A 6,862-nucleotide genomic window follows, 5' to 3' on the forward strand; every position below is an offset into this window, starting at 1 on the left:
GATTTCCCAAGCCATGTGATACCTGCCTCTTGCATGTGGGTGGTGCCATTTGGACTACATAAGCATCTATGGTTGGAGTTCGCTGTTAGTATATAGCATTCTGAGCTGGTTGCCTACTTCTTATGCTGAGAAAATTCCATTTTAGAGGTGCTAATATGCACCCCAATGGAATGATGCAAAAACCTTGCACTCACTATATATAGCCCTTGGCGCAAAGTCATTTTTACCCAGCAGCATGACTGGCATGATGAGGGGCCTTTGCCATCTTTTTTTTTTTTCCTGCAAATGAGAGGCATGTATCATAACTAGCATGCCTCCAACATTTATCAACAAATAAAGAGAAACTCAGGAAGTTGGTCAGATACCAGTTAAAGAAAATTAGCAGCAGCTCCTGATGGGGACTGAAAGCATTTCTGGGCAAGATTGTTAAAAAGAAATTGAGTCCCTTTACTCAAATTGGAGAGTAATCTTGGAGGGTATGCCAGAAGGCAGTACAGCATGTACCAAAATAGCATTTTGTCAGCATCTGAAAGTCTTGTCTGTTGGCCACAAGCAAAATGTGCACACATGCACACCTCAGTGTGAAGTTCTAGAACAGAACTGTCACTCTCTCCCCCCCCCCCCCCGCTCCAGCCACCCCAATCCAGGAAGTTTGGAACTCCATAACGAGATGTGTTGGAAACAATGCAAGGTCTCATGTAACAAATTAGGGTGGTTCATCAGCTCAAGAACTTAGTTTGGCTGATTATCGGACTTCAAACTGTTTAATAAAATGCCATGATGTCAACTTAGAGGAATCCCCATGTTATCTCCAATTGGAGATAATAAAGGGATTCCCCATTGCATCACTCACCCTGCATCAGAGGGCAAGTGGGGTAAAGGGGAATCGCTTTGTTATCACTAATAAGAGATCAGAGATAATAAGGGGATTCCCCTGCACCACAGGGTTGAAGCTTGCAGAAGCTCTGATGGAGTTCCCTCCTGTGCCGTTTGTACCCCAATTGGGTAGCAAGCGGTGCAGAAAGAAGCACCCTGAATTAGCTGGGACATGCAAGAATCGGCTCCTGTAAACCCCAGCTGAGTCCCTTTCTCCGTGCAAAAGAGTTTCATGCCTTTCTCTGCATGGAGAATATATATATATATATTGGAAAAGTGGGTGGGGTGGGGGATGATGTCATGGGAGGGAGCAGGGCTTTAGGGTGGGACCTGCCCCCTTTGTCAGTTGACCCATCAACTTGGTTCGGGGCAGGGGGCCGGTTGCCCTCCTCTGCTGTATAGAAACTTTTAGGGAGAGAAAAATAACTACCTTAACTAGTTTGTGTGTTCGTACTCTTTAAAAACCTCATCATGTTTTAGGTTAAAAATATCTGCCCTCAAAAATAGTTGCATTGGATAACATGCGCTCTTAAGTGACCCCACTGAGACTTTTGATCTTCCTTCGTGCTCTGCTTATAGTCACAAATGGTGCTTCTTCATTGCACTTCACTCTTGGGGGATAGTCACTTGACAAAATCAACATACTCCCTTTGGGCCCTATTAAATAGGTCTGCAATGGGATGGTTGCTGAATTAGGTTCCTTGCACACCTCATAAAGTGTAAGTCGCTCCATTCCTGCTGTGTTGTCTAAATGGGCTGATGGTATCTGGTGGTGGAATGATTAGAGTGTTTGCTGTAAATCCTCCCATTTTGCAGCTCTGGATGTTGAGTTCATCCATTCTCTCCATGTTAAGTATGTCCTTTATTGCCGTAGCAGAGGGTCACTGGTGAGCTTCTTGTCTTAAAGCTTAGCGTAACAGCAAGCTTACAACTTCTTGACACGTTAACAAAGTGCTTATCCTGCAAATAGATTGATTTTTTAAAAATCAATACTTGTATTTGGAAAGACTTTTTAAAATGAATTAATCGCTTTTTTTTTTAGAAAGAGCTGACATCTGAGCATCCCCCCTCCTTCTTTACATTATGAATACAAATTAAATCTATAGTTATTTGGCTGAGGTAGCTTCCCATCCAGGAAGTGACAAAGCTAGTGTTAATAATATAGCACCATGTTGTTGTTCAGTCGTTCAGTCGTGTCCGACTCTTCGTGACCCCATGGACCATAGCACGCCAGGCCTTCCTGTCCTGCGCTCTCTCCTGGAGTGTGCTCAAGTCCATATTCATTGCATCGGTGATGCTATCTAGCCCTCTCATCCTCTGTCGTCCCCTTCTCCTTTTGCCTTCAGTCTTTCCCAGCATCAGGGTCTTTTCCAGAGAGTTTTCACTTCGCATTAGGTGGCCAAAATATTGGAGCTTCAGCTTCAGTATCTGTCCTTCCAGTGAGCACTCAGGGCTGATTTCCTTTAGGATGGAGTGATTTGACCTCCTTGCAGTCCAGGGGACTCGTAAGAGTCTTCTCCAGCACCACAGTTCGAAAGCATCAATTCTTCGGCGCTCAGCCTTCCTTATAGTCCAGCTCTCACAGCCATACATTACTACTGGGAAAACCATAGCTTTGATTAGACGGACCTTTGTCGGCAAGGTGATGTCTCTGCTTCTTACGATGCTGTCTAGGTTTGCCATAGCTTTCCTCCCAAGGAGCAAGCATCTTTTAATTTCATGGCTACAGTCACCGTCTGCGGTGATCTTGGAGCCCAAGAAAGTAAAATCTGTCACTGCTTCCATTTCTTCCCCTTCTATATGCCAGGAAGTGATGGGGCCAGATGCCATGATCTTCGTTTTTTTAACGTTGAGTTTCAAACCAGCTTTTGCACTCTCCTCTTTCACCTTCAACAAGAGGCTCTTTAGATCCTCTTCGCTTTCTGCCATTAGGGTGGTATCGTCTGCATATCGGAGGTTGTTGATAACTCTCCCAGCAATCTTAATTCCGACCTCTGATTCATCCAACCCAGCGTTTCTCATGATGTACTCTGCATATAAGTTAAATAAGCAGGGTGACAATATGCAGCCTTGTCGTACTCCTTTCCCAATTTTGAACCACTCGGTTGTTCCATGTGTGGTTCTTACTGTTGCTTCTTGACCCTGGTACAGGTTTCTCAGGAGACAGGTAAGGTGGTCTGGTACTCCCATCACTTTAAGAATTTGCCACATTTTGTTGTGATCCACACAATCAAAGGCTTTAGCGTAGTCAATGAAGCAGAAGTAGACATTTTTCTGGAATTCTTTTGCTTTCTCCATGATCCAGCGAACATTGGCGATTTGATCTCTAGTTCCTCTGCCTTTTCGAAACCCAGCTTGTACTTCTGGTAGTTCTTGGTTCGCATACTGCTGAAGCCTAACTTGTAGGATTTTGAGCATAACCTTGCTGGCATGTGAAATGAGCGCAATTGTGCGGTAGTTTGAACACTCTTTGGCATAGCCCTTCTTTGGAATTGGAATGTAAACTGACCTTTTCCAGTCTTGCGGCCACTGTTGAGTGTTCCAAATTTGTTGGCATATTGAATGCAGCACTTTAACAGCATCATCTTTTAGGATTTTAAATAGCTCAGCTGGAAGACTGTCATCTCTGCTAGCTTTGTTGTTACTAATGCTTCCTAAGGCCCACTTGACTTCACTCTCGAGGATGTCCGGCTCAAGTTCAGTGACCGCACTATCATGGCTATCAGGGACATTAAGATCTTTTCTGTATAGTTCTTCTGTGTATTCTTGCCACCTCTTCTTAATCTCATCTGCTTCTGTTAGGTCCCTGCCTTCTTTATCCTTTATCATGCCCGCCTTTGCACAAAACGTTCCCTTGAGATCTCCAATTTTCTTGAAGAGATCTCTAGTCTTTCCCATTCTCTTGTTTTCCTCGATTTCTTTGCATTGTTCATTTAAGGAGGCCTTCTTGTCTCTCCTTGCTATTCTCTGGAACTCTGCATTCAGTTGGATATATCTTCCCCTTTCTCCCTTGCTTTTCACTTCCCTCCTTTCGTCAGCTACTTGTAAAGCCTCCTCAGACAGTCACTTTGCTTTCTTGCATTTCTTTTTCTTTGGGATGGATTTCTTTGCTGCTTCCTGAACAGTGTTACGGACCTCCGTCCGTAGTTCCTCAGGCACTCTGTCTATCAGGTCTAATCCCTGAAATCTATTCCTCACCTCCACTGTGTATTCATAAGGGATATGATTGAGGTCATACCTGAATGGTTTAGTGGTTTTCCCTACGTTCTTCAATTTAAGCTGAAATTTTGCGACAAGAAGCTCATGATCTGAGCCACAGTCGGCGCCAGGTCTTGTTTTGACTGACTGTATAGAGCTTCTCCATCTTTGGCTGCAAAGGACATAATCAATCTGATTTCGATATTGACCATCTGGTGATGTCCATGTGTAGAGTCATCTCTTGTGCTGTTGGAAAAGAGTGTTTGCTATGATCAGCGTGTTCTCTTGGCAAAACTCTATTAGCTTTTGTCCTGCTTCATTTTGTACACCAAGGCCATGCTTGCCTGTTATCCCGGTGATTTCTTGACTTCCTACTTTAGCATTCCAATCCCCTATGATGAAGAGGACATCTTTTTTTGGTGTTAGTTCTAGAAGGTGTTGTAGGTCTTCATAGAACCGATCAACCTCAGCTTCTTCAGCATCAGTGGTTGGGGCATAGACTTGAATTACTGTGATGTTGAATGGTTTGCCTTGGATTCGTACTGAGATCATTCTATCGTTTTTAAGATTGTACCCCAGTACTGCTTTTCCCACCCTTTTGTTGACGATGAGTGCTACTCCATTTCTTCTAAGGGATTCTTGCCCACAGTAGTAGATATGATCATCACCTGAATTAAATTCGCCCATGCCTGTCCATTTTAGTTCGCTGATTCCCAAGATGTCAGTGTTCAATCTTGCCATCTCATGTTTGACCACCTCTAGCTTACCTTGATTCATTGATCTGACATTCCAGGTTCCTAAACAATATTGTTCTTTACAGCATCGGATTTTCTTTTCACCACCAGACACATCCACAGCTGAGTGTCCTTTCGGCTTTGGCCCAGCCGCTTCACTCTTTCTGGCGCTACTTGGAAATACCCTCTGCTCTTCCCCAGTAGTATATTGTATATACTAGTATATACAGTAGTATAATATAGCACCATAATGTGTCCTTAAACCATTATCTGAACCCATGCATCATTAAACTGCAATCTTATCTACCTATCATTGTTTTCTGTGCTCTGAAATTGGAAAATTATAACAAACTGAGTCTTCTATCAAATTAATCTCTTTGTATGTGTATACATAGGAGTATCTATACATTTGTTTTGGGGTTAAGTATATGAAGCTGTTGAATACAGTGTCAGACAATTGATCCATCTAGCAACAGCTCTTCAGACAGAAAGGACAGAGGCCTTTCCCAGCCCTACTCCCTGAGATCCCTTTTCAAGTCGAATTTTATTTATGATATTTCTGAATTACCCATAGCCAGGACTCTGAGGGGAGCAATGTACATTTGAACAAAGATGAAGGTACTTCTGAAAGGTAAAACACAGAAACAATCAGACTAATCTGCTTAAAGTTGGAACCTTGCACAACGAAACATGTTCTCTACCATCCACTTATTGTAAGTAACGGGTGGAGTTCTTTAAGTGTTCTACCCTTATAAGGGGCCTAAAAGTAATTTTAAATAAATAAAATAGCAGTCCTAACTCTCAGATCTGCTGGTTGGCAAGCGTTCAGATGGAGCAGAGGTCTCCCTTTGCCAGCAAGCAGAGCAGGGTGCGGGGAGGACACGTCTGCCCAAGAAGCCTCAGCCACACCTGTAGAAAGCTCTGTGAGTGTATCTCTGCTACTGGTGGTAGAGCCGAAAAGGGCATTCTGGGGGCAGGAGTGGGATGGAAGCGGCCTTGCATCTGCTGGATGCAGGCCCCCCTTTCTTCACCGAAGAGGCTGCAGCTTTGCCCCCACCTTTTTATGCCAGACGAGCTGGTGTAACATCCCTACCCCAGTTCTAATGAACTGTGCAGGAGAAGGAAAAGTTAAACCATCTCCTGAGTTGGCTGGTGCAACCTGGTAGACCTTTGAAAAGGGTGGATTGTGCACCACGTGTCCCCTCCCCATTCCAAGCAGACTTCGGATTGTGGTGTAAAAGGAGTTGAAGAAGAGACCTTATGAAACTTGTGATGAGGACTAACATTGAATAAAAGATTGCCTCTGCACTCACAACTGTTATCTGTGTTAAGTCTGAGTACCATTAATTATGCAGTATTATCAGTACCTCAAAGCCTGAATGTGGAGGTAACATTTACAGGCTGGCCTTGGAACTACTGCTGTCAAAACAGTGTTTGTTGATGGGTGCCCCTAAAATGCTGCTGTTCACCCAGGAGCGAAATGACTGGACAGTATCTGTGGGCATATCTGTTTGCAAATGTGCACCTTTGCCCCCTCTCCCCAACGCTTCTCATGTCCTGGACCTGCAGCCTTCCTAGCACACCCTTCAGCTTTCAAGATGAATTGTAGTACGGTTTGCAAACATAACTGTTCTTGAATAAAGCTTTTATTTATGGTGGAAAATCTCATGTGTGAGGCTCTTCTGCTTGAAATAAAGCACTTCCAATTTGTGCATGCGCACACTCCCGCCCCGCCCCAGTAGAGATGTTTTTGTTTAAGTTCTGTTAAAAGATGATAAAAGTATTCCACCTCATGCCTGGACCAAGCTTCAGCATATGAAAGGTGAGCATTTAGTGCAAAGAAAACTGAAAAGCATCTTGTAAATTGAGTATTTGTCAAATTACATCCCCAAATCAGCGTAAAATTGAGGTTTAGCTAAGCTGGGTGAAAATGGCTAGTCTGCTTGCTTTGGCCATCTCTAACAAGAAGCAGGGGCTAGCCTCACAGCCATCTATCACCAACTTTGCCCTTTCGTTTCTCCTGTCCCCCCCACCCCAGACTTTTGTTCTTGCAT

General features: G+C 43.8%; 1 long non-coding RNA gene across 1 annotated transcript in view; it reads right to left on the reverse strand.

Moving 5' to 3' along the window:
- The window catches only part of LOC146338833 (uncharacterized), a 247,934-nt gene extending 241,467 nt beyond the window's left edge, over positions 1-6,467 (reverse strand). The window contains exon 1 of the long non-coding RNA XR_014784718.1: positions 4,743-6,467. This is a non-coding gene — a long non-coding RNA (uncharacterized LOC146338833). The remainder of the gene's footprint in view (positions 1-4,742) is intronic.
- Between the last annotated feature and the right edge of the window lie 395 nt (positions 6,468-6,862).

Source organism: Heloderma suspectum, chromosome 8 (assembly GCF_057233095.1).
Source record: "Heloderma suspectum isolate Gila_16-S chromosome 8, 16-S_ref, whole genome shotgun sequence".
NCBI lineage: Eukaryota > Metazoa > Chordata > Lepidosauria > Squamata > Helodermatidae > Heloderma > Heloderma suspectum.